This window comes from Rhinoderma darwinii, chromosome 1 (assembly GCF_050947455.1).
Source record: "Rhinoderma darwinii isolate aRhiDar2 chromosome 1, aRhiDar2.hap1, whole genome shotgun sequence".
NCBI classification, from domain to species: domain Eukaryota; kingdom Metazoa; phylum Chordata; class Amphibia; order Anura; family Rhinodermatidae; genus Rhinoderma; species Rhinoderma darwinii.
In genome coordinates, this window is record NC_134687.1 from 268212871 (window position 1) to 268238923 (window position 26053).

The 26053-nt window shown below is 41.0% G+C and overlaps 1 protein-coding gene across 4 annotated transcripts in view; it reads left to right on the forward strand.

The window, feature by feature from the left end:
* BTBD2 (BTB domain containing 2) overlaps positions 1-26053 on the forward strand; it is a 277215-nt gene that overhangs the window by 153586 nt on the left and 97576 nt on the right. The gene's annotated exons all lie outside the window — the stretch shown is intronic.

Here is a 26053-nt window from a genome sequence, read left to right on the forward strand (position 1 = left end):
CCTCCACTCCGCATGGTACTCTTCACTTCTGAGCCCTGTCATATGTCCAGACAAAAGATTAGGGCCACATGTAGGATGTTTCTAAAACCGGGAAACACTGCATAATAATTAGAGAGCTGTCTTGTTATGGTGGCACAAGCCGGGCACCACATATTGGCATATCTATGGAAAAAAATCCCATTTTCACTCTGCAACATCGAGTGAACACTCATTTCTACAAAACACCTGCAGGGTTAAAATGCTTACTACACCCCTTGGTAAATGCATTGAGGGGGGTAGTTTCCAAAATGGGGTCACTTCTGGGGGGGTTTCCACTGTTTTGGGCCCACAGGCGCCCAGAAACCAATCCAGCAACATCTGCACTCCAAATGGCGGTCCTTCTCTTCTGAGCCCTGCCGTTTGCCCAAACAGCAGTTTATGACCACATATGGGGTATTGCCGTACTCGGAAGAAATTGCTTTACAAATGTTGGGTTCTTTTTTTCCTTTATTTGTTGAGAAAATGAAAAAATTTGCGCTAAAGCTACGTCTTATTGAAGAAAAAGGACTGTTTTTATTTTCACTGCCTAATTCTAATAAATTCTATGAAACATCTGTGGGGTCAAAATGCTCACTACACCCCTAGATGAATTCCTCAAGAGGTGTAGTTTCCTAAATGGAGTCCCTTTTTGGGCGTTTTCATTGTTTTGTCCCCTCCGGGGCTTTGCAAATGTGACCTGGCCTCCGCAACTCATTCCTGCTAAATGTGATCTCAAAAAGCCAAATAGTGCTCTTTCCCTTCTAAGCCCTGCCGTGTGTCCAAACAGCCGTTTATTACCACATGTGGGGTATTGTTTTACTCGGGAGAAATTGCTTTACAAATTTTGTGGTGCTTTTTCTCCTTCAGTCCTTCTGGAAATGAGAAAAAATTAGCTAAACCTAGATTTTTTTTGAAAAAATGTAGATTATTATTTTCAGGGCCTACTTCCAATAATTTCTGCAAAAAAACTGTGAGGTCAAATCACTCACTATACCCCTAGATAATTTCCTCAATGGGTGTAGTCTCCAAAATGGGGTCACTTGTGGGGAGTTTCCACTGTTTTGTCCCCTCAGGGGCTTTGTAAATTTGACATGGCCTCCGCAAACCATTCCTGCTAAATGTGAACTCCAAAAGCCAAATAGCGCTCTTTTCCTTCTCAGCCACCCCGTGTCTCCAAACAACCGTTTATTACCACATGTGGGGTATTGTTTTACTCGGGAGAAATTGCTTTACAAATTTTGCGGTGCTTTTTCTCCTTCAGTCCTTGTGGAAATTATAAAAAATTAGCTAAACCTACATTTTCTTTGAAAAAATGTAGATTTTCATTTTCACAGCCTACTTGCAATAATTTCTGTAAAAAACCTGTGCGGTCAAAATGCTCACTACACCCCTAGATAATTTCCTTGAGGTGTCTAGTTTCCCAGATGGGCTCACTTTTGGGGGATTTTTACTGTTTTGTCACTGCAAGAGCCCTTCAAACCTGACATGGTGCCTAAAATATATTCTAACAAAAATAAGGCCCCAAAATCCACTAGGTGCTCCTTTGCTTCTGAGGCTGGTGCTTCATTCCAGTAACACGCTACGGCCACATGTGGGATATTTCCTAAAACTGCAGAAACTGGGCAACAAATATTGAGTTGTATTTCTCTGGTAAAACCTTCTGTGTTATAAAAAAATTGTATTAAAAATTTATTTCTAAAGAAAAATATGAAATTTGTAAATTTCACCTCTACTTTGCTTTAATTCCTGTGAAATGTGTAAAGGGTTAAGACATTTTCTAAATGCTGTTTTGAATACTTTGAGGGGTGAAGTTTTTAAAATGGGGTGACTTTTTGGGGGTTTCTAATATATAAGGCCCTCAAAGCCACTTCACAACTGAACTGGCCCCTGTAAAAATAGCCTTTTGAAATTTTCTTGAAAATGTGAGAAATTGCTGCTAAAGTTCTAAGCCTTGTGAGGTCATAGAAAAATAAAAGGATGTTCAAAAAACGATGCCAATCTAAAGTAGACATATGGGTGATGTTAATTAGCAACAATTGTGTGTGGTATAACTGCCTGTCTTACAAGCAGATACATTTAAATTGAGAAAAATGCTAATTTTTGCAATTTTTCGCAAATTTTTGGTGTTTTTCACAATTAAATACTGAACATATCGAGCAAATTTTGCCAGTAACATAAAGTCCAATGTGTCACGAGAAAACAATCTCAGAATCGCTTGGATAGGTGAAAGCATTCCGGAGTTATTACCACATAAAGTGACACATGTCAGATTTGAAAAATGAGGCTCTGTCAGGAAGGTCAAAAGTGGCTAAAGAGGGAAGGGGTTAAGACCGGGCTGGACAAAACACAATCATTAAGTCAACTAGACAATCTCTTATGGCAACCTGATTTTGCTCTTGCCCTTCATACATTCAACAACTGTGTGCTTCCACGCTGTGCCAATTTATTGTGACAGAGCTGTGTGTTCCTTCTGGGTCCGTCTGTGTTTTAGGGACCAATGCGGGAAGCTACATACATCTGCCGGCGATAGGCTTTTGTGTGTAGGTCATGCTGTGACTATTGTTGGATGGGTGGGCTGGCAGGAGGCTCATTGTTACTGCCTGTTGATGAAGGGGCGGGTGGTTCTCTACTGTAATCATCAGTGGCAAATGTTCTACTGGCGAAATGAGCTCACGTATAATAAGCCTGGTTGTCTGCTCGCTGTGTATAAATGTATGTGTGGTTGGTAATGTTGCAAGAAAACAGCGTTCACTCATAACTTTACGCAGATATATATATATATATATATATATATATATATATATATAGATGTCCTAAAAATTCAGGGGCAAGTCTGAATGGGAATAAAATAAACATTTAAAAAGTGTATCTGCTATAATAAGTACTTGTCTTAACCCTTTAACGCATAATCACGTACATGCATGTCCTGCATTTGTACGTGCATGTAGGTGGTGGTGATCTGTGCTCGTGTAATCATCGTGGAAGCCTGGCTGTGAAACCGGAAGGTAAAAACCTTAAAAAAAAAAAAAAAGTTCTGTAATTAAATAAGCCCTTATATGGTTACATCAATGGAAAAATACATAAGTTATGGCTCTTGGAAAGCAGCGATGCAAAAACAATTAATTTTTGTTCAAAAGTGTTTTTATCGTGCAAAAGTAATAAAACGTAAAAAATACCTATAGATATTTGGTATCGCAATCGTCCCAACCCATGGTATAAAGGTAACTTGCTATTTACATAACATGCTCATTTTAACCCCTTCCCGCTTTGGCCACTTTTGACCTTCCTGACAGAGCCTCATTTTTCAAACCTGACATGTTTCACTTTATGTCGTAATAACTTCGGAATGCTTTCACCTATCCAAGCGATTCCGAGTTTGTTTTCTTGTGACACAGTGGACTTTGTTACTTGCAAAATTAGTTCGATACATTCGCTATCTAATTGTGAAAAACACCAAAATTTTGCGAAAAATTTGCATGTTTCTAAATTTAACTGTATCTGCTTGTAAGACGGGCAGATATACCACACAAAATTGTTGCTAATTAACATCCCCAATATGTCTACTTTAGATTGGCATCGTTTTTTGAACATCCTTTTATTTTTCTAAGACGTTACAAGGCTTAGAACTTTAGCAGCAATTTCTCACATCTTTAAGAAAATTTCAAAAGGCTATATTTTTACAGGGGCCAGTTCAGTTGTGAAGTGGCTTTGAGGGCCTTATATATTAGAAACCCCCAATAAGTCACCCCATTTTAAAAACTGCACCCTCGAAGTATTCAAAACAGCATTTAGATAATTTCTTAACCCTTTAGAGGTTTCACAGGAATTAAAGCAACGTAGCGGTGAAATTTAATTGTTGGTTTTTTTGCAGAAATTCATTTTTAAGCCATTTTTTTTTTGTAACACAGATCGTTTTACCAGGGAAACGCAACTCAATATTTATTGTCCAAGTTCTGCAGTTTTAGGAAATATCCCACATGTGGCCCTAGTGTTCTTATGGACAGAAGCACAGACCTCAGTAGCAGAGGAGTACCTAGTGGATTTTGGGCCTCCTTTTTATTAGAATACATTTTAGGCACCATTTCAGGTTTGAAGGGCTCTTGCGTTGCCAAAACAGTGGAAATCCCTGAAAAGTGACCCCATTTGGGAAACTACACTCCTCAAGGAAATTATCAAGGGGTATAGTGAGAATTTTGACCCCACGGGTTTATTGCAGAAATTATTGGAAGTAGGGCGTGAAAATTAAAATCTACATTTTGTCGAAGAAAATGTAGGTTTAGCTCCGTTTTTCTCATTTCCACAAGGACTAAAGTTGAAAAAGCACTGCAACATTTGTAAAGCAATTTCTCCCGAGTAAAACAATACCCATATGTGGTCATAAACGGCTGTTTGGACACACAGCAGGGCTTAGAAGGGAAAGAGCGCCATTTGGCTTTTGGAGCACAAATTTAGCAGGAATTGTTTGCGGAGGCCATGTCACATTTGCAAAGCCCCTGAGGGACCAAAGCAGTGAAAACGCCAAATAAGTGACTCCATTTAGCAAACTACACCCCTTTAAATTTTTATTAAGTTTTCAACAAAACCGTTAAGAAACAAAAAAAAAACACATTTGCACTATATAATCCTTCAGAAGAAAGGAAAGACAAAAACAATTCCATTAGTTGTCAACAGATTAGTGAAAAATCTTAATATTTTATAGTACAAATACATTAGAAATAACAAACAAGTCTCAGCTTCTTCGACTATAAGTAGTAATTTTAACAAAGAAAAAGAAAAGCTGCCGTATTACCTTCTTCCAAAACATGGAAGTCTGAGCCAGAAGTTTTCCCCCTGCCGCATTATTTGGTTTATACAGAAAAGTTTAGAAAATGGAAAATGAACCTATAGCCATACGTTGCCCCCCTGAACAACACCCATGTTACGAGGGGGTAGTGGGGGAAGTAGTCCTGGACAACCTATATTCTGACCATAGGGCCCAATGTATACGAAAGGTATTGAAAGTATTTAAACATATAGCTACCATATTCTCCATAACATAGTCAAAGTGTACTAGGTTACTTAGCTCCATTATTGTGATCGGATCTGAAGACTTCCAAGACCTAGCTATCAATAATCTGGCAGCCAAGATTACATGGCCAACAATCCACCGAAACTCTATAGGGATGTCAACAAGGCCAATAAAACATAGTTTCAGGGCTGGGGATGGAGAGATCCTGAAATGTACAATAGAAGAAATAAATGTAAAGGTTAATTTCCAAAACTTGGATACTAGAGGACAAGTCCACCATACATGCATATAACTACCTATTATTCCGCAACCCCTCCAACATGACGGAGAATAATTAACATTAAATTTAGCAATTTGGAGAGGGGTTCTATACCACCTAAGTAGTATTTTTTGCGCTATTTCTCTGTGGCTAGCTCCCCTTGAAATCCTGGAGGCCCAATGTATAGCAGAGTACCATTCACTTAGTGAAATTTCCAGCTTTAAATCTAGCTCCCAATGCAACAAATACCCAGGCTTAACTAGCGACTGAGATCGGGAAATTTCAGAAGAAAGCAGAGAGATCCCTTTTGATTTTGACGATGCTAAGACAAATATCTTGTGTGCGCTAATAGGGAAAACTGGGGAATCGACAGAACTTGACTGTAAAATATGCCGGATTTGAAAATATTTAAACAGATCATGTTTGGGAATGTGGTAACGATCTACCAAATTATAAAAAGGTATTCGTACATCTCCATCATACAATGACCCTATGTCACATATTCCAGTCTTTACCCAAATCCACAAATTAATTCCTGGCGTGAAGGAAGATAGATAGCAAATGGGAAATAACTTCAGAGATATGCACTCCGACACAGGCGTAACTGAAATAAGACATTTCCAGGAGGATATGGAAGCAACAATAGAGAGTAAAGGTCTACCCAATACTGGGCCTTTAGACCCTTTTATAGACAAAAGGGAGACAAGAAGAAACCCCACCGTGGCCCTCTCAGTCTCTACTCATCTAAGATCCGAATTACTCTGCCACCAATGGTACATATGGGTAAGAACAGTAGAATGTAGTACTTCCGGAAACTGTGGGTGGAGCCTAGTGGCCGAAGTGATGGCTGCTTGAAAGAATGTGCTCCTAACAAGCACCTCGCTCATAGCAGTAAATCCTGAGAGCTAACCCCAGGAGTTGGATGGATTACACGGGGAATTGAGCCTTCACTGCCATACATCTTGTCAGATACCCATGGAGATGAGATTTTTATATTGGCTCGGCCTGAGCGACGGCATGCTGTACGCACCTGGCGTCATAAATAACTGCTGTCCTCCGACACCATGGTTTTCCCTTGCCTCAAGTGAGCTGCATAGAAGACAAAGTACACAGAAGACAGCTGAGTATTAGTGCTGATTACTGGCGCGCTGTTGCATACATTGACTAGTGGTGTCTGTCAGAGATCTTTGTCTGAGATCTTGTCGTTTGATCCCTCTCTGCTTGCACACATATGTGGGAACTGGACTTTTGCCGATGGGATTTAGCATTCTGTTATATGGGACCAATAAGAGCTTAAGTATCCTGTGGATACCACATCTTGTGGATAACGAGTTGCTATAATTGTCTCGGCTGATACCTTCAGCAGATATTCTCTTTCACCTGCAGGTGTGAATTGGAGCTTTGAATCAGTGATATAAATTTGCTTCTCAGTAGTATCTGAGTAGCATTTGAATACATTGAGTGCAGTATATTGCAGCATTTTTCTATTGGACGCAATAGTTCCTGGGATACCTCTGTCTGTACACATATTGCCTATTTAACAATCTACTATGACTAAACGCAGGGGCAAAATGTCCCTAGGAAGCTCACAGAATACTTTGCAAACTCTGCCACAGGATGAGGGCTCTCCTGCTGATTTGCTCACCCAAATGTCTGGAGATAAGGTCATTCCTAGCCCCTTATCACATACTAATGGGGCAAGTTTTGGGGATAAAGACTTGTCGAGTGATTCAACAAGTGCTGGAGACGGTGTTAAGCGGAGAACTGTGTGCTCCCCCATGGGTTCGCTCACAAATAAATGTCCTGAAAAGGAAAAAGCTCCACAAATAGTTACACAAATAGATCATGTTTTGCCTCAGGTCCTGGTAGATGAACCTTGTGATATTGCCCAATTTCCCTCTTCCGATGATCCAATTACTGTGGACACTTTGAAGGGCATGTTAGTTCTCCAAAAAGGCATTAACAATAGTGTCTCCTCTCTTGTTAACAAGCTACAATTTAACGTGAATGCCTTGGGAGACCGTACCGATCATTTGGAACGTAAAATGGGAGATTTTTCTGTGGCACATAATGAGTTTGTGGATGCGCATAACTCACTGGAAGAAGAAGTTAAATGGCTGAGAGGGAAAGTCACTATTGCTGAACACCGCTCCAGACGTAACAATATTAAAATAAGGGGTATCCCTGAGGAGATTAATAATTCTGACTTGAAAACGTCTATTTCTTATCATTGCTCCATCTCTCTCAGATCTGGACTTGACAATTGACCGGTTGCACCGCATACCCAAATCTAAAGCAGCTACAGAAAAGGCATCTAGGGATATATTATCTAGAATACACTTTTTTCATATAAAGTAAAGATTAATGTTTGAAATAAGAAAGTCGGTTCCATTGCCCAGCCCTTATACTTCCATTTCCTTATTTCCGGATCTTTCAGCTGCCACCCTCCAGGCGCACAGAGAATTTATTCAGATTACGAAAATCCTCAGAGAGCATGGTGTTAGCCTCATTTTAAACATCCCCACTTGTATCTAAGAGTTTAAAATGTGATATTTTACTGGTACAGGAAACACATTTTCATGCAGATAAATCTCCCACACTTACTAATAAGTTCTTCCCACATATGTTTACCTCCTCCTGTCCAGCTAAGCGCAAAGGGGTTATGATAGCTGTTAAAAATACGGTAGTTTTCAATTTTAAAACAATTATTCAAGACCCACAAGGGAGATTTTCAATGTGTATTTCCCAAATAAACGTCAATATCACTATCTGAACTCCTTGCTCCCAAAAATCAAGAATGTAACGCAGGGTCTGCTGGTTATCGGGGGAGACTTCAATATGATCATCGACCCGTCTATAGACACTACGGCTAGATCTCGGCTTTCATCCCCCTTCGCTGCGACTCTCGAGGAGGAGGGTTTGTATGACGTGTGGCGGTGCCAACACGGGTGAAAGGGATTATACCTTTTTTTTCTCCCCCACATGTTTCATATTCTAGAATTGATTTATTTCTAGTAAATAATAAGGGACTTTTGCAATCTCAGTCTACTAATATTGGACAGATTACCTGGTCAGACCATGCCCCGGTTTCTCTTTCTTTAGCGGAAAATTTTTCCTCTCCTGGCATTTCCCAATGGCGGTTAAATGATTATATTCTTCACCATTCTGATCACAAAAATAAATTGACTGATGAATTGATACATTATTTTTCTACTAATATAGGCTCAGTTACCTGCCCACACGTATTATGGAACGCTCACAAGGCATATATGAGAGGGATGTTGATAAAAGCCTGTTCACAGGCCAAAAAAAAAAAGAGAAAAATACTTATTTGATTTAACTAGGAATATTTCGAGCTTGGAATTGAAAAATAAAATATCCCCTACAATATCCTATACGACAGAATTGCGTTCCTTACGTTTAAATTTACAATCCTTACTTGCTTCCCAGCACAATTTGTATCTCAAACGTATGCAAATGCATACTTACATGCATAATAATAAAGCTGGGGCATTTTTAGCTAAGGAATTAAAATAAGCAGCGCCGCACTCTCGCATTGCTTATCTCATAGATGAAAAGGGGCATAAAATCCTGTATCCTAGATTAATTGCTAAGAAATTCCAAGCGTATTATAGTACTTTATATAAAAAATACCTATAACTGTATGTGAGGACAGATATTAGCACCCCTAAGGGAAAAATATAAAACCAAATACAACCAAAGAATTTGCAAAAAATATATAATCCTTTATTACAATAAATACAAGAACATGTTGGCCATCAAGACCTAAAAACCACAAACAATTAAAATATGCACAGTGGACAACATGAGATTTATTGACAAATGGCATATATACAATAAATCAGAAAATGCCAAACAAGAGTCATACTGACAGTCATGCCATAAATGTGTATAATCAAATAAATATATAGCAGAAGCCTGGAGCTGTATCTCCAGAAAGATATGCAAAGACTGAACAGTATAATATAGACCCTGGTCAAAAATGACATGCAAAAAGGACTAAGTAGCCAACACTGAGTAGTCAGTGTGAGTATGTATGTAAAAAGAGGATCATTCCAGGGGCGCTGCTGTGTGGTGATATTGATAAGATCGAAGTACGGAGATAATCATTAATAAATGAATTTATTCGAATGAGTGGCTACGCGTTTCGACGATGAACAATCGTCTTCATGGCCTGATGAAGACGATTGTTCATCGTCGAAACGCGTAGCCACTCATTCGAATAAATTCATTTATTAATGATTATCTCCGTACTTCGATCTTATCAATATCACCACACAGCAGCGCCCCTGGAATGATCCTCTTTTTACCTGCATAAACTCTCCTCCCAAGCGGTCCTTATTGGATGCCGACTCGGATCTGGCAGCAGCACTGTGGTTTCATTTACATGCCTTTTAACTCCCTACCTAGGTGAGCATAATACCTGTATTACGGCATCATTGTCTCAACTTTACCGACTGATCTGCACAAGGTGGCGCCGTGTTTTTTCTCTCTTTATCCCAGTGTGAGTATGTAGGTATAGAAACCAGGAAATCACCTAAAGTCATAATAAGTCCCAGAAGCCATACCAACCAATATATTGCATGCCAGATCAATGAAAATGAATGTCCACAGCAAGAGCCCCATTCATTTTCATTGATCTGGCATGCAATATATTGCAAAATTTTTCATTTTCTCAACAAATAAAGGAAAAAAAGAACCCCAACATTTGTAAAGCAATTTCTCCAGAGTGCAGCAATACCCCATATGTGGTCATAAACTGCTGTTTGGGCACGCAGTAGGGCTCAGAAGGGAAGGAGCGGCATTTGGCTTTTGGAGTGCAGATTTTGCTGGATTGGTTTCTGGGCGCCTGTGGGACCAAAACCGTGGAAACACCCGAGAAGTGACCCCATTTTTGGAAACTACACCCCTCAATGCATTCACCTAGGGGTGTAGTGAGCATGTCAATTAGAAATGAGTGTGCACTCGATGTTGCAGAGTGAAAATGGAATTTTTTTCCATAGATATTTGTCATAGCCGCGGGCCATCAGGCTCACTTACCTCCTGACAGCCGCAGCTATGGGTCTGCGAGTGCTGGCCCAAGTCTCCACCTCAGGATACGCCAGCACTCACTTCCGCTCACCTTGGCCGTGTCCCGTAGGGTGCGCGCTCACGCTCGTGCCCGCTCTTAAAGGGGCAGCGTGACCGGACTTGAATGTAAAATTAGCCCATGAGTACCCTGGACTATAAGAGGGGCCCAGCCCCTTCCATCCTTGCCTGAGCGTTGTTGTCGTACCCAAAGTTTGTCTGTGCAAATGGTGTTTTGCTGAGCTGTAGTCGTGCTGTGCTGCATACCACACCTGTCCTGCTACACCACGCCTGACGTCTGCCTGCTGCCTAGTCCCAGCCGAGACTGCCTTGCTACTGTCCGAGCTATAGACTGTGACCTGCACCCTGTTGGCCAGCTGCCATACCGTCAAGACGGTACAGCCCAGAGGGTTCACAAACCCAACATGACATATGCCAATGTGTGGTGCCCAGCTTGTGCCACCATAGCAAGACAGCTCTCTAATTATTATGCTGTGTTTCCCGGTTTTAGAAACACCCTACATGTGGCCCTAATCTTTTGCCTGGACCTGTGACAGGGCTCAGGAGTGAAAAAGTACCGTGCGAAGCTGAGGCCTAATTTGGCAATTTATAATGTATTGGTTCACAATTTCAGAGGCTCGGATGTGAAATAATGAAAGAAACCCCTGAGAAGTGACCCCATTTTGGAAATTGCACCCCTCAAAGCATTTATAAAGGGGTGTAGTGAGCATTGTCACCCCACATGTCTTTTCCATAAATGGTTGCGCTGCGCATGGTGCAAAGTAAAACATTTTTCACCATTTTATTTTCAAATATGTTGTGCCACTGGAGACGCACACCCCCCAAAAATTGTTAAAAGGGTTCTCCCTGGTTTGACGATGCCATATATGTGGAAGTAAACTGCTGTTTAGACACAGCGTAAGGTTCAGAAGGGTGGGAGCGCCATTTGGCTTTTGGAGCGTGGATTTTGCTTGATAGCAGTTTTTGTTTGGGGTATTTCAGTTTATAATGTGGGGGTATGTATATGTAAGCTGTGCAGAGTACATCAGGGGCATAGTCAGGTGGTATAATAACGGGGTAAAAAAAAAAACAATAAAACAATCCATAGATGTGTGCTACACTGTGAAGCAATCCTTTCTGCACAGGCCTGTGTCGCACTGATAAATGGTGTCCTTAGTTATCCCTTACTTTTCCCCCTTTTGGTCAACCACTCCACACCTTTGCGGTTTTTTGGAATTTTGCTGGGAAAATGTTGTCCTGGTATATTACGGGCACCCTCACTTCCAGCAGATATGTTTGGGCCCTACCCTTCCTGGTTCCCTAATGTTAGGGTCTTGATAAATCGTCTCTTGAAACAGGAGATATGTTCCCCTCGGCCTGCACAAATGCATGTTTTTTATTTCCTGACATATTGGAGCATTAACTAATTGTATTTTTTTCATAAATCTAGTGGCATGAGGGATGTTTTTTTGCGGGGCGAGCTGTAGTTATTATACCTACCATTTTGTGGTACATGCAACTTTTTGATAACTTTTTATCCTATTTTTTGGCAGTCAAGGTGACCAAAAACCAGCAGTTTTTTTCGGTTTTTTTTTTTATACAGCGTTCACCAAATGATATGTTAACTTTATACTGCGGGCAAGTACGATTCTGGCGATACCTAATTTATACCGCTTTTTTATGTTTTACAACTTTTTGCACAATAAAATAACTTTTGTAAAAAAAAAAAAAAAAATTTCTGTCGCCATGTTGTGAGAACCATAACTTTTTTAATTTTTCTTCGACGGAGCTGTATGAGGGCTTGTTTTTTGCGAGACGAGCTATAGTTTTTATAGGTACCGTTTTTGGATATATGCGACTTATTGATCACTTAATATTCCAATTTTTGTAGGCAGTGACCAAAAAAATTGGCATTGTTTTTTACGTTCTTTTTTTTTTGCGCCTTACACCTTGTGGAATTAATAACACATTTTTTATAGTTCAGGCCGTTCTAGACGTGGCGATACCAAATATATATGGTTTATTTTTTTTCAATAATAAAGGACTTGATAATTGAAAAAGGACAATTTGTGTTTTACTTTTTTTTTACTAGAAACTTATTATATGATTTACAACTTTTTTTTGTTCACTTTTTTTTTTACACTTTTCTTTAGTCCCACTAGGGGACTTGAAGGTCCAACTGTCAGATTTTTTTTATCCAATACATTGCACTATCTATGTACTGCAATGTATTAGATCTGTCAGTCATGAACTGACAGCAATCCGATTATGTTTCGCCTCCGGCCGGGGCCTAGTCGGCTTCTGTAATGGCAGAGCATGAGGCCACTGTTAGGCCTCTTATTGCCATAGCAGCAGTTGGCAGCCCTGCGATGGCAGGGCTGCCGATCTGATGCCAACAACTAAGATGAAGCGATTGCTTTCGATCGCTGCATCTAAGGGGTTAATGGCAGTAATCGGAGCTTACACCGTTTCCTGCCATTACGCTGATGAGGCCAGCTCAGCTCCTGAGTCGGCGCAATCTTGCCAGCGTCTACGGAAGCCTTTTAGGCCCTGCCTCCGAGCGGGGCCTGAAAGGCTTCCATACTAGGTATACTGGGAGGCTAGTTTTAGGCCTCCGGTTGCCTTTGCAGCCACCGGCACCCGGCAATTTCATTGCTGGGGTGCTGATGAGCTGCAAACCCCTTAAATACAGCGATCGCTTTTGACCGCTACATTTATGGGGTTAATGGCGGGGATCTGAGCAAACTTCGGTCCTCGCCATTACCCCAGGGTGTCAGCTGTAACATGCAGCCGACACCCAGGGATGGTGGCACCGACTCTTGCCGACTTGTGAGCCGGTGTCCACCATTTGTCGTATTTATACAGCAAAATGCAGGAAGCACTAGCTATCTATGACATATCCATACCACAAATGTCAGGAAACGGGTTAAAATGCAAAAAACAATGTTGGAATAATGTTTTAATTTTTTTTTTCAAGTCCCTCCCAAAAAAAAGTTTATAAAACTTAACCAGTATATTATATGTACCTAAAAATGGTAAATTGAGACATTTAACAAAGTTATGACTCATGGAATGCAATGATAAACGAAAAAGAATGACTGGTTAATAAAGGGGTTATCCACATGCGCGTGGCTCTCTCCATTCTGTTCAATGGGAGCTACGGAAACAGTCGAGCTAGCACTACTTGGCTGTTTCCGAAACAACCATACACCAGAATTGAGGGAGCGGTGTGCAGGCGGGAAGCTGTGTTCATGAAGGTGTAACAGGGGGGCACACGAACCTTGTCTCTGGACACCAGTGTTCACGGAAGTGTGGATCTGGGTCCTTGAGCCTACGTATGGAGCAGTGAATGATTGAATATACTACTGAAATATATATATATATATATATATATATATATATACTCCGTTGAATACAATAGCTTATAGATATGAGATATATTACTGTGATCTATTGCATGTCCTCCTGTTTTGTTTTGTTTTATCATTAGGTATTGTTATATCTGGACCGTTGTGCTTCCCCTTACAGTTTGTTTTCAAACACATAATATAAGTAATGCACAGCTGAGATTTCTTCTGTGGTGGCCATTTAGGATATATTATGGATTATGTTCAGCGAGGTTCTTTGAAGCCTCTCGCGCCTGCGTAATAAACTACACTCCGTGTAGTTGCTATGCAACAAGATACTTCCGTTGTGATTACGTGCGTATGCGCAGTGTTGCCTGGAGGACGCCAGGTAGTTAGACTTCACATGGATGTTTGCCGCAAATTTAAAATCATGGATTTACATATAATTTCCCGGATTGGTGAGTGGCCTTGTAATCCCAACCCCTGTACACTTTGTTGCATTTATGATTAAGTGCTAATCAAGTTTATGAACGCTTAATTTTTATTGTTCGTTTATATTTTTAGCACTGGATATTTATCACTGTCACACAATTAAATATTGTACTGGATGCTTTTTTATAATTATTTATATTTGTACAATACCTGAATGTTCACTTTTTCCCTTCCCTCTTTGGCCACTTTTGACCTTCCTGACAGAACCTCATTTTTCAAATCTGACATTTTTCACTTTGTGGTCATAACTTCGGAATGCTTTTACCTATCCAAGCGATTCTGAGATTTTCTCGTAACACATTGGACTTTGTTACTGGCAAAATTTGCTCGATACATTCAGTATTCAATTGTGGAAAACACCAAAATTTTGCGCAAAATTTTGAAAATGTGCATTTTTCTAAATTTAAATGTATCTGCTTGTAAAGACAGGCAGTTATACCACACACAATTGTTGCTAATTAACATCCCCCACATATGTCTACTATAGATTGGCATCATTTTTTGAACATCCTTTTATTTTTCTAGGACGTTACAAGGCTTAGAACTTTAGCAGCAATTTCTCACATTTTCAAGATAATTTTAATCGGCTATTTTTACAGGGCCCAATTCAGTTGTGAAGTGGCTTTGAGCGCCTTATATATTAGAAACCCCCAATGAGTCACCCTATTTTAAAACTTCACCCCTCAAAGTATTCGAAACAGCATTTAAAAAGTTTCTTAACCCTTTAGACGTTTCACAGGATTTAAAGCAAAGTAGAGGTAAAATTTACAAATTCCTTTTTTTTTGTTGCAGAAATTCATTTTTAATCCATTTTTTTCGTAACACAGAAAGTTTTACCAGAGAAATGCAACACAATATTTATTGTCCAAGTTCTGCAGATTTAGGATATATCCCACATGTGGCTCTAGTGTGGTAATTTACTGAAGCATAGGCCTCAGAAGCAATGGAGCACCTATAGGATTTTGGGGCCTTCTTTATATTAGAATATATTGTAGGCACCATGTCACTTTTGAAGGGCTCTTTCCGTGCCAAAACAGTGGAAATCCCCCTATTTGTGAAACTACATACCTGAAGGAAATTATCTAGGGGCTTAGTGAGCATTTTGACCCCACAGGTTTATTGCAGAAATGATTGGAATTAGGACATCAAAATTAAATTCTAAATTTTTTCAAAGAAAATGTAGGTTTAGGTAATTTTTTTAAATTTCCACAAGAGGTAAAGTAAAGCAATTTCTCCCGAGTATAACAATACCCCACATGTGGTCATAAACGGCTGTTTAGACACAAGACATGGCTTAGAAGGGAAAGAGTGCTATTTGGCTTTTGGAGATCACGTTTAGCAGGAATGGTTTGCGGAAGCCATGTCGCATTTGCAAAGACCCTGAGAGAAAAAACAATAAACGCCCAAAAAGTGACTCCATTTAAGACACTTCACCCCTTGAGGAATTCATCTAGGGGTGTAGTGAGCATTTTGATCCCACAGGTTTTTTACAGAATTTATTAGAATTGTGCAGTGAAAATAAAAATAAACCCTTTTCTTCAATAAGACGTAGCTTTAGCTCCAAATTTTTCATTTTCTCAACAAATAAAGGAAGAAAAGAACCCCAGCATTTATAAAGCAATTTCTCCAGAGTACTGCAATACTCTAAATGTGGTAATAAACTGCTGTTTGGGCACACGGCTGGGCTCCGAAGGGAAGAAGTGCCATTTGGTGGATTGCAGATTTTGCTGGATTGGTTTCTGGTTGCCATGTCGTATTTGCAAAGCCCCTGTGGGACCAAAACTGCGGAAACCCTGCAGAAGTGACCACATTTTGGAAAGTGAGCATGTTAACCCTGCAGGTGTTTTGTGCACTCAATGTTGCAGAGTGAGAATGGGATTTTTTTCATAGATATGCCAATATGTGGTGCCCAGCTTGTGCCACCATAACAACACAGCTCTCTAATTATTATTCTGTGTTTCCTGGTTTTAGAACCTAGCCCTAATCTTTTGCCTGGACATTTGACAGGGTTCAGGAGTGAAAGATTACCATGTAAAATTGAGGCCTAACCAGGTGATTTACAAAGTATTGGTTCACAATTGCAGGGCTCTAATTTGAAATAATAAAAGAAACCCCTGAGAAGTGACCCCATTTTGGAAACTGCACCCTCAAGGCATTTATTAAGGGGTGTTGTGAGCATTTTCACCCTACAGGACTTTTCCATAAATGATTGCGCTGCGGGATGGTGCAAATTAAAAATGTTAACTTTTCCTTAGATATGCCATTTCAGTGGCAAATATGTCGTGCCCAGCTTATGCCACTGGAGACACACATCCCAAAAATTGTTAAAAGGGTTCTCTGGGTATGGCGATGCCATATATGTGGAAGTAAACAGCTATTTGGGCACGCTGTAAGGTTCAGAGGGGAGGGAGCATCATTTGGCTTTTGGTGCGTGGATTTTGTTTGATAGTAGTTTTGTTTGAGTATTGCTGGTGTTTCCGGGGCAGAGTACATCAGGGGCATAGTCAGGTGGTATAATAATTGGTCCACACTTCGCACCTTTTTTTGAAACTTTTTTTCTTTATCAACAATTTTTATTAGAACAACAAAAACATACAAAATATTGCACGCAGTGCAATGAAAATCAAGAAATACAGTTTTGTAAAGAGCATGAAGAACAATGTAGGAGGTAACCTCCCGGACATAGAAAATAATAACAGCAAATTAAAAGGATCATCGTTATAACCGCGACGTAGTGCAAAATTGAGGGAAACCAGTTCCAAAAAAAAGCTCTATACCTATGGGATATTAATTGCTAAAGTCCAAACAAGTAGAGTTACAAAATAACACAAGGACCAGACAACAAAGGGGAGACACATACATAAATGAGAGCAGCGGTATATGCATTCAAAAGAGGCAATTTAACCAAAGAGACAAATCAGAGCCATTCCAGAAGAGTGACCAGACCGTCCAAGTTTGAGCAAACACTTCGGGTCTGCTCCGATCAGCGGCCAGCAACTCCTCCATTCTCATATTATTCATCTCCGTTACCCATTCCCGCAAAGAAGGTACATTCGCAGACTTCCAATGACGAGGTATCACAGTCGTAGCTGCAATCAAAAAGGCCTAAAGACGCCCCTTTTGAGGTGTGGGAGCGACTAATGAACCATGGAAAGCAAGCCAATAGAAGGAGAAGCAGGAACAGAAGTATCAAATAGCTTGTTCCCAAGATCAAAACTTTTTTCCCAGAAAGAACAGAGCTTAGGGCAGTCCCACCAAATGTGCAACATAGTTCCAGGAGCACCCCCATACCTCCAACAATCTGCAGACACATCAGGAAATATCCTATGTAGAAAGGAAGGGCAACGGTACCATCTTGTGATAATTTTATACATTTTTTTTCCTGTGCAAAACAGGAAGTCGATAATTTGAGGGCCAAGAGGAAAGAAGTCTGCCAATCCTCCTCCGACTATTGAATGCCCATCTCTCCATCCCATGCCGTAGTGAACGCCAACTGAGAGCAAGAATAACTAGGCCGGAGGATCCCATGCAGATAGGATAGCATATGAGAAGGAGCAGAAGACAAGGACAGGTGAAGTTCCAAAGGAGTCTTATCCTGAAGCAAAGCAATACAGGCTCTCATGGAAGACAGACATGACCGCAATTAAAAGTCTGAGCACCAAATTGAGCGTCTCCCCGGGCAGGCCTCCGAAACAACAGCAAGCGACAGAATTTCACCATCACGAGTAAGGGTCTTAGACAAATACACACCATCCGGTCTCCCTCAGTAGAGGAACGTGTCTACACCCACGGCCGGTGGAAATGAAGGGTTATTAAAAAGAGTCCAGGGACCTGGATGGTCACAGAGGTCCAAGGAACCAATGACCCGTTCCCAAACTACAAGAAACTGACGTGTGAAAAGGCAGAGAAGACGGGCGGTGTGAACTAGTCAGCCATGGCATAGAGGACAATGCAAGAGAGGATATACTTTTCTCAATGCGCACCGATTTCTTACTGGCATGTGAGCGGAACCAGTCCACTAGTCTCATGAGGAGTGCAGCTTGGTCGTAACGTTTAAAATCCGGTAAACCCACACCACCCTCCAGTTTAGGACGACTAAGGACAGAGAACCGAATACGAGGTTTAGAGGAGCCCCACACAAATTTGGTTTTGGCCCGATGTAACGTCTGAAAGAAGACAGCGGGTACCGTTTGAAATACTTACAAGAATTTCGGCAGTACATCCATTTTAATAGCATTAGTGCGACCAAACCACGACATGCGCCCACCCCCATATGCCTCCAAATCCTGCAAAGTGCGCTGTAGGACAGGTGTGTAGTTCAATTTAAAGAGATCAGACAAATGAATGGGAATATGTATGCCCAAGTATTTTAGGAGGTGGGCTGCCGCTTGAACGGGAAAACCTGAGCGAGATGAGCAGCAAGAGGAGCATCCAGAGAGATATTCAAGGCATCAGATTTAGAGTAATTGACTTTTTTAAATAACTTAAGTGTCCAAATCGCTCAAACTCCCCATTCAAGGATGGCAAGAAAATCATAGGATCTGTAATGTATTGGAGAAGATCATCAGCATAGAGTGCTAACTTATAATATTGGGCACCAATACAAATGCCATTAATGTTGGGATTACTCCGCAGTGCCACAGCAAGGTGCTCCATGACCAGAACATATAACAGAGGGTCGAGGGGGCACCCCTGTCTCGTACGATTTGTGACAGGCAGGGAATCTGATAAAAGACCATTAACTCGAACTCAAGCTGTAGGCCTATGATATAGTGCCATAATCTTATTCAATATGTTAGGGTATGTTCACACGCAAATGCAAAATACGTCTGAAATTACGGAGCTGTTTTCAGGCGAAAACAGCTCCTGAATTTCAGACGTTTTTGCATGTACTCGCGTTTTTCGCTGCGTCTTTTACGGACGTAATTGGAGCAGTTTTTCATTGGAATCAATGAAAAATGGTTCCAAAAACGTCCCAAGAAGTGTCCTGCACTTCATTGACGCGGGCGTAATTTTACGCGCCGTCTTTTGACAGCGACGCGTAAAATTACACCTCGTCTGAACAGAACATCGTAAGACCCATTGCAAGCAATGGGCAGATGTTTGCAGACATATTGGAGCCGTCTTTTCAGGCGTAATTTGAGGCGTAAAAAGCCTGAATTACGTCTGAAAATAGGTTGTGTGCGCATACCCTTAGAGTCAAGTCCTACCTGAGTCAAGACACTACGGAGAAACACCCAATGCACCCTATCAAAGGCCTTTTCGTCATCAACCGAAAGCAAACACATAGGTACCTTTTGTGTCTGACTATATGAAGTTAACCCCTTGGCACACCAGGACGCAACTGTACGTCCATGTGGCCAGTGTCTTAGCGCACAGGGATGTACAGTTACTGCGTGGTTCCCGGTGCACACGGTCGTCGACCGTGTGCATCGGGAAAATGGAGGCCAGCTGTCCCTGACAGCTGACACTCCACTGTATGCCGATCAGCGCCTTATTTCCGCTTATTTCGGCAATTAACCCCTTGATTGCGGTGATCGATTGCAATCACCGCATTCAGGGGTTTCTAGCTCATCGGCAGACCTCACGATGAAATCGTGAGGTTTGTAGATGGCTAGCATGGCGATCCGAGGCCTCCATGTCTGCCATGTACAGAAGCCTATCAGGATCAGCCTCCTGATAGACTTCCTGTCAGAGTGACAGGACGTTACTGCTGTTCGCGATGCACACTGTCGACAGTGTCTGTGACCGTGTCGGCGACAGTGTGTATCGGGAACCCGGAGGTCAGCTGTCCTTGACAGCTGACACTCTACTGTTGCCGATCAGCGGCTCATTGCCACTGATTTTGGCAATTAACCCGTTACATGCGGGGCTCGATTGCGATCTCCGCATGTAGGGGGTTTGTAGCACATCAGCAGCCCCCATGCAATTGTGGGGGCTGCTGATGCTTGTGATAGCACCCGGGGGCCAGACAAGGGCCTCCGGGTCTGCCATGTATGCAAGCCTATGAAGTTCAGCCTCTGACTGGTCCTCGTAGACTGAGGGTATGTTAACACGATTAACAAAATACGTCTGAAAATACGGAGCTGTTTTCAAGGGAAAACAGCTCCTGATTTTCAGAAGTTTTTTGAACAACTCGCGGTTTTCGCTGCGTTTTTCACGGCCGTTTTTGGAGCCGTTTTCAATAGAGTCTATGAGAAAACGGCTCCAAAAACGTCCCAAGAAGTGTCCTGCACTTCTTTTGACGCGCCGTATTTTGACAGCGATGCATTAAAATGACAGCTCGTCTGCACAGAGCATCGTAAGACCCATTGCAAGCAATGGGTAGATGTTTGCCGACGTATTGGAGCCGTCTTTTCAGGCGTAATTCGAGGCGTAAAACGCCTCCATTACGTCTGAAAAGAGGTCGTGTGCACATACCCTAACTGTCAGAGTGACTGTGACGTCACACTGACAGTTGGAATACGTTACACTACCTAGGTAGTGTAATGTATTCTAGCAGCGATCAGAGCTGCAGGTAAAAAAAGAAAGTGTCAAAAGTAAAGAAAAAATGAAAAAGAAAAGTTAATAAAAATGTTTTACAAAAGTGTAAAAATAAAAGTTGTTTTTTTTCCCTATAATAAGTCTCTTATTATAGGGGAAAAATTAAACCCATAATCAGTACACGTATTTGGTATCACCGCGTTCGTAACTATAAAACTATAATGTTATTTTTACCGCACGGTGAACGCCACAAAAACAATGCCAGAATTTTTTGGTCACCACCCCTCCCAAAATATAAAGTGATCAAAAAGTTCCATGTACCCGAAAATAGTACCAATAAAAACTACAACCCATCCCACAAAAACAAGCCCTTACACTTTTTTGACTGAAAAATAAAAAAGTTACGGCTCTCAGAATATGGTGACAGAAAATAAATTATTTTATAAAGAAGTGATTTTATTGTGCAAACGCTGCAAAACATAAAAAAACTATATACATATGGTATCGCCGTAATCGTATGGACCCGCAGAATAAAGTAAAATTGTCATTTATAGCGCATTATGAACGCCGTAAGAAATAAAGAATTTAAAACGCCAAAATCACTGTTTTTGGCCACCAAAGATCTAAATAAAATGTAATAAAAAGTGATCAAAAATTTGCATGTACCAATAAAAACTACAAAAAATAAGCCCTCACACTGCTCAATTCATGGAAAAATAAAGTTATGACGTTTTGAAGGCGGGGAGTGGAAAAACTAAAATGGAAAAGCAAAAAAGGATCAGTCCTGCAAAGGTTAATTAATTTCTATTAAAAAAAAAAATTATTACCACATGTGGAGTATTGTCGTACTCGGGAGAGATTGTGTTACAAATTTAGGGCGACTTTATCCCTTGTGAAAATGAAAAAATGCAACATTTTAGTGGACAAAAATTTTTATATTTATTTTCACGGCCAAATTCTGCAAAAGACCTGTGTGGTATAAATGCTTAATATACCCCTAGAAAAATTGCTTGAGGGGTGTAGTTTCCCAAATGGGGTCACTTTTGGGGTGTTTCCACTATTTTGTTCCCTCCAGGGCGGTGCAATCGCGACATGACACTAAAAACCAATCCAGCAATATCTGCTCTCCAAAATCCAAATGGCGCTCCCTCCCTTCTGAGCGCAGCCGTGGGTCCAAACAGCAGTTTATTACCACATATGGTAATTGGGAGAAGATGCTTTACAAATGTTGGGGTGCATTTTCTTCTTTATTCCTTGTAAATATTAAAAATGTCTGTTTTCAGAAAAAAAGTAGATTTTCATTTTCACAGACTAACTCCAATAAATATAGCAAAATACCTGTGGGGTCAAAGTGCTAACTATACCCCTAGATAAATTCCTTGAGGGGTCTAGTTCCCAAAATGGGGTCACTATTGGGGAGTTTCCACTGTCTTGGCACCACAAGACCTCTTCAAACTCGACATGGTGCCTAAAATATAATCTAAAAATAAGCAGGCCCCCAAAAAAACTAGGTGCTCCTTTGCTTCTGAGGCCGGTGTTTCGGTCCATTAGGGCCACGTGGGATATTCCTCAAAACTTCAGGACCTGGGCAATAAATATTGAGTTGTATTTCTCTGGTAAAACCTTCTGTGTTACACAATTTTTGTTATTACGAATGAATTTCGGCAGAAAAAAGACTTTGCTTTATTTCCTGTGAAACGCCTAAAGGGTTAAAATACTTTCTGAATGATGTTTTGAATACTTTGAGGGGTGCAGTTTTTAAAATGTGGTGATTTATTGGGGGATTCTAATATATAAGGCCCTCAAAACCACTTCAGAACTGAACTGGTCCCTGTAAAATGTTTGCGGAGACCACGGAGAACAGTGAAAACGCCAAAAAAAGTGACTCCATTTAGCAAACGACACCCCTTGAAGAATCCATCTAGAGGTGTAGTGAGAATTTTGACCCCACAGGGGTTTCATAGATTTTTATTAGAATTGGGCAGTGAAGATAAAAAAAAAATCCTTTTTTCCAATAAGACGTAGCTTTAGCTCAAAATTTTTCATTTTCTCAACAAATAAAGGAATAAAAGAACCCCAACATTTGTAAAGCAACTTCTCTGGAGTACAGAAATACCCCATTTGTGGTAATAAACGGCTGTTTGAGCACACGGCAAGAATCAGAAGGGAAGGAGCGCTGTTTGGCTTTTGGAGCACAGATTTTGCTGGATTGGTTTCTTGACACCATGTCACTTTTGCAAAGCTCCTAAGGTTCCAGTACAGTGTAAACTCCCCAAAAGTGACTCCATTCACGAAACTACACCCCTTGAGGAATTCATCTAGGGGTGTAGTGAGCATTTTGACCCCACAATTGTTTCATAGATTATATTAGAATTGGGCAGTGAAAATAGAAAAACTCCTTTTTCTTCAATAAGATGTAGTTTTAGCTGAATTTTTTTTATTTTCTCAACAAATAAATGAAAAAAAGCACCCCAACACTTGTAAAGCAACTTCTCCTGTGTACAGCAATACCCCATAGGTGGTCATAAACTGCTGTTTGGGCAAAGAGTAGGGCTCAGAATGGAAGGAGCGCCATTTGCTTTTGGTTTACAGATTTTGCTGGATTGGTTTCTGGGCGCTAAGTCGCATTAGCAAAGTCCCTGTGGGACCAAAACAGTGGATCCCCCCAGAAGTGACCCCATTTTGGAAACTACATCCCTCAAGGTATTCACCTAGGCGTGTAGTGAGTATATTAACCCCGCAGGTGATTGGCAGAAATTGGTGTGCACTCGATGTTGCAGAGTGAAAACGGGATTTTTTTTCCATAGATATGCCAATATGTGGTGCCCCGCTTGTGCCACCATAACAAGACCGCTTTCTTATTATTATGCTGTGTTTCCCTGTTTTAGAAACACCCTACTCTTTTATCCTGGACATTCGACCAGGCTCAGGAGTGAAACAGTACCATGTAAAATTAAGGCCTAATTTGACAATTTACAAAGTATTGGATCACAATTGCAGAGGCTCTGATGTGAAATAATAAAAGGAAACTACCGAGAAGTGACCCCATTTTGGAAATTGTACCCCTCAAGGCCTTTATTAAGGGGTGTAGTGAGCATTTTCACCCCACAGGCCTTTTCCATGAATGATTGCGCTGCGGAAGGTGCAATGTAAACATTTCTAATTTTCCCTAGATATGCGATTTCATTGGCAAATATGTCATGCCCAGCCTGTGCCACTGGCGACACACACCCCAAAAATTGTTAAAAGGTCTCTCCCGGGTATGGCGATGCCATATATGTGGAAGTAAACTGCTGTATGGGCACACTGTAGGGTTCAGAAGGCAGGTAGCACCATTTGGCTTTTGGAACGTGGATTTTGCTTGGTAGTAGTTTTGATTGGAGTCTTACTGGTATTTCCATTTATAATGTGGGGGCATATGTAAGCCGGGCCGAGTATATAAGGGGCATAGTCAGGTGGTATAATAATGGGGTAAAAAAAAAATAATCCATACGTATTTGTTACGCTGTGAAGCAATCCTTTCTGCACAGGCTGGTGTTGCACTGATAAATGGTGTCCTTTCTTATCCCCCTTTTGGTCCACACTCCGCACCCTTACAGTTTGGGGAATTTTGCTGGGAAGTGTTGTCCTGGTATAATACGGGCGCCGTCGCTTTCAGCAGATATGATTGGGCCCTCCCCTTCCTGGTTCCCTAATTTTAGTGGCCTTGATAATTCGCCACTTGAAACAGAAGAAATGTTCCCCTCGGGTCGGCACAACTGCATATTTTTTCTTTCCTGACTTATTGGAGCCTTAACTAATTTTATTTTTTCATAGACGTAGTGGTATGAAGGCTGTTTTTTGGGGGGGGGACGAGCTGTAGTTTTTATTGGTACCATTTTGGGCTACATGCGACTTTTTGATCACTTGTTTTCCTTCTTTTTTTTTTTGGGAGGCAAGGTGACCAAAAAACAGCAATTCTGCCATATTTTTTTAGTTCCTTTTTATAAAGCGTTCACCATGCGTTATTCATTACATGTTAACTTTACTTTGCGGGTCAGTATGATTCCGGCGATACCTAATTTATGTCACTTTTTTATGTTTTACAACTTTTTGCACAATAAAATTACTTTTTATTTGTGAGAGCCATAGCTTTTTTTATTTTTTCGTCGATGGAGCTGTATGAGTTCTTGTTTTTTGCGAGACGAGTTATAGTTTTTATAGGTACCATTTTTGATCACTTTTTATGAATATCAACACCAGTGGCAGATATAATTTTAGGAATATAAGACGCCTCAGTACGGGGATGTAGAATCCGTGCTAAGGATTTACCACACTTGTCTGCAAATTCATAGGAGTGTTTGCGCATCCGATCCCTAAATCTAGCATGTGATTGATCAAGCAGAGAACGCAATGATTCCCCTGCAGAGGTAAGTTCCGAGAAGACATGCGAAGAAGGAATGCGTTTATGACTAGATTCCAGATCCCTTATCTGTGGGCGGAGTCGGGCAATAGCCACCCCCTTTTCCCTCTTTAATCGAGCACCATGTTGTATAAGGACACGGCCTAACCACGCACTTTAGAGCCTCCCACTGTAACGGTAAGTAGAGTCATATATATGGACAGCAAAGAATATTGTAAGCGTCTCTTTAAGAGCCGACTCGCACAACGCGTGACGTAAGAGATTATCATTAAGTTTCCAAGTTTGGAAGTTACTCACGGCATCGGGGAATGTCAATGTCAGAAAGACCAGAGCATGATCTGACCAAAGCATTGATCCCACCTCTGAGGTAGTGTGCCAGGTAAGCAAGTGGTGGCTGATGAGAAAAGCATCCAAACGGCTGTACATATTATGTAAGGGAGAGAAGTAGATATACTCTCTTACGTTAGGGTGAAGAATTCTCCACACGTCAATTAATTGCATAGAATGCATCGTAGTCTTCAAGGCCGCCAAATGTGATTTAGGAACAGAAGACCTGCCCGAGGAGGTATCAAGTCTGGAATCAAAGGTCAAATTAAAATCACCTCCCACGAACAAAACACCTTCCAAAAATTTCTCCAGCCGCCTCAGAAACAGTCGGCACACACGAGCCTGATCTTGATTAGGAAGATAGAAATTGGCAAGAGTGAAAATCTTATTTCTAATGGAGATTTTTAGAAATTCACAACGACCCTCCGGATCAGCCACTACCCCCAGAACTTTATGAGAAATTGATTTATGAATACAAATACTAGCACCCTTCGACTTGGAGTCCAGATTGGCACTGTGAAACCAAGCCGGATAATGTCGGTTAGTGAACTTCGGCGTATGGCCCACCTGAAAATGAGTCTCTTGTAAAACAGTCTCTGTTATACAGTACCTGTGAGCGTTTTTCCAGG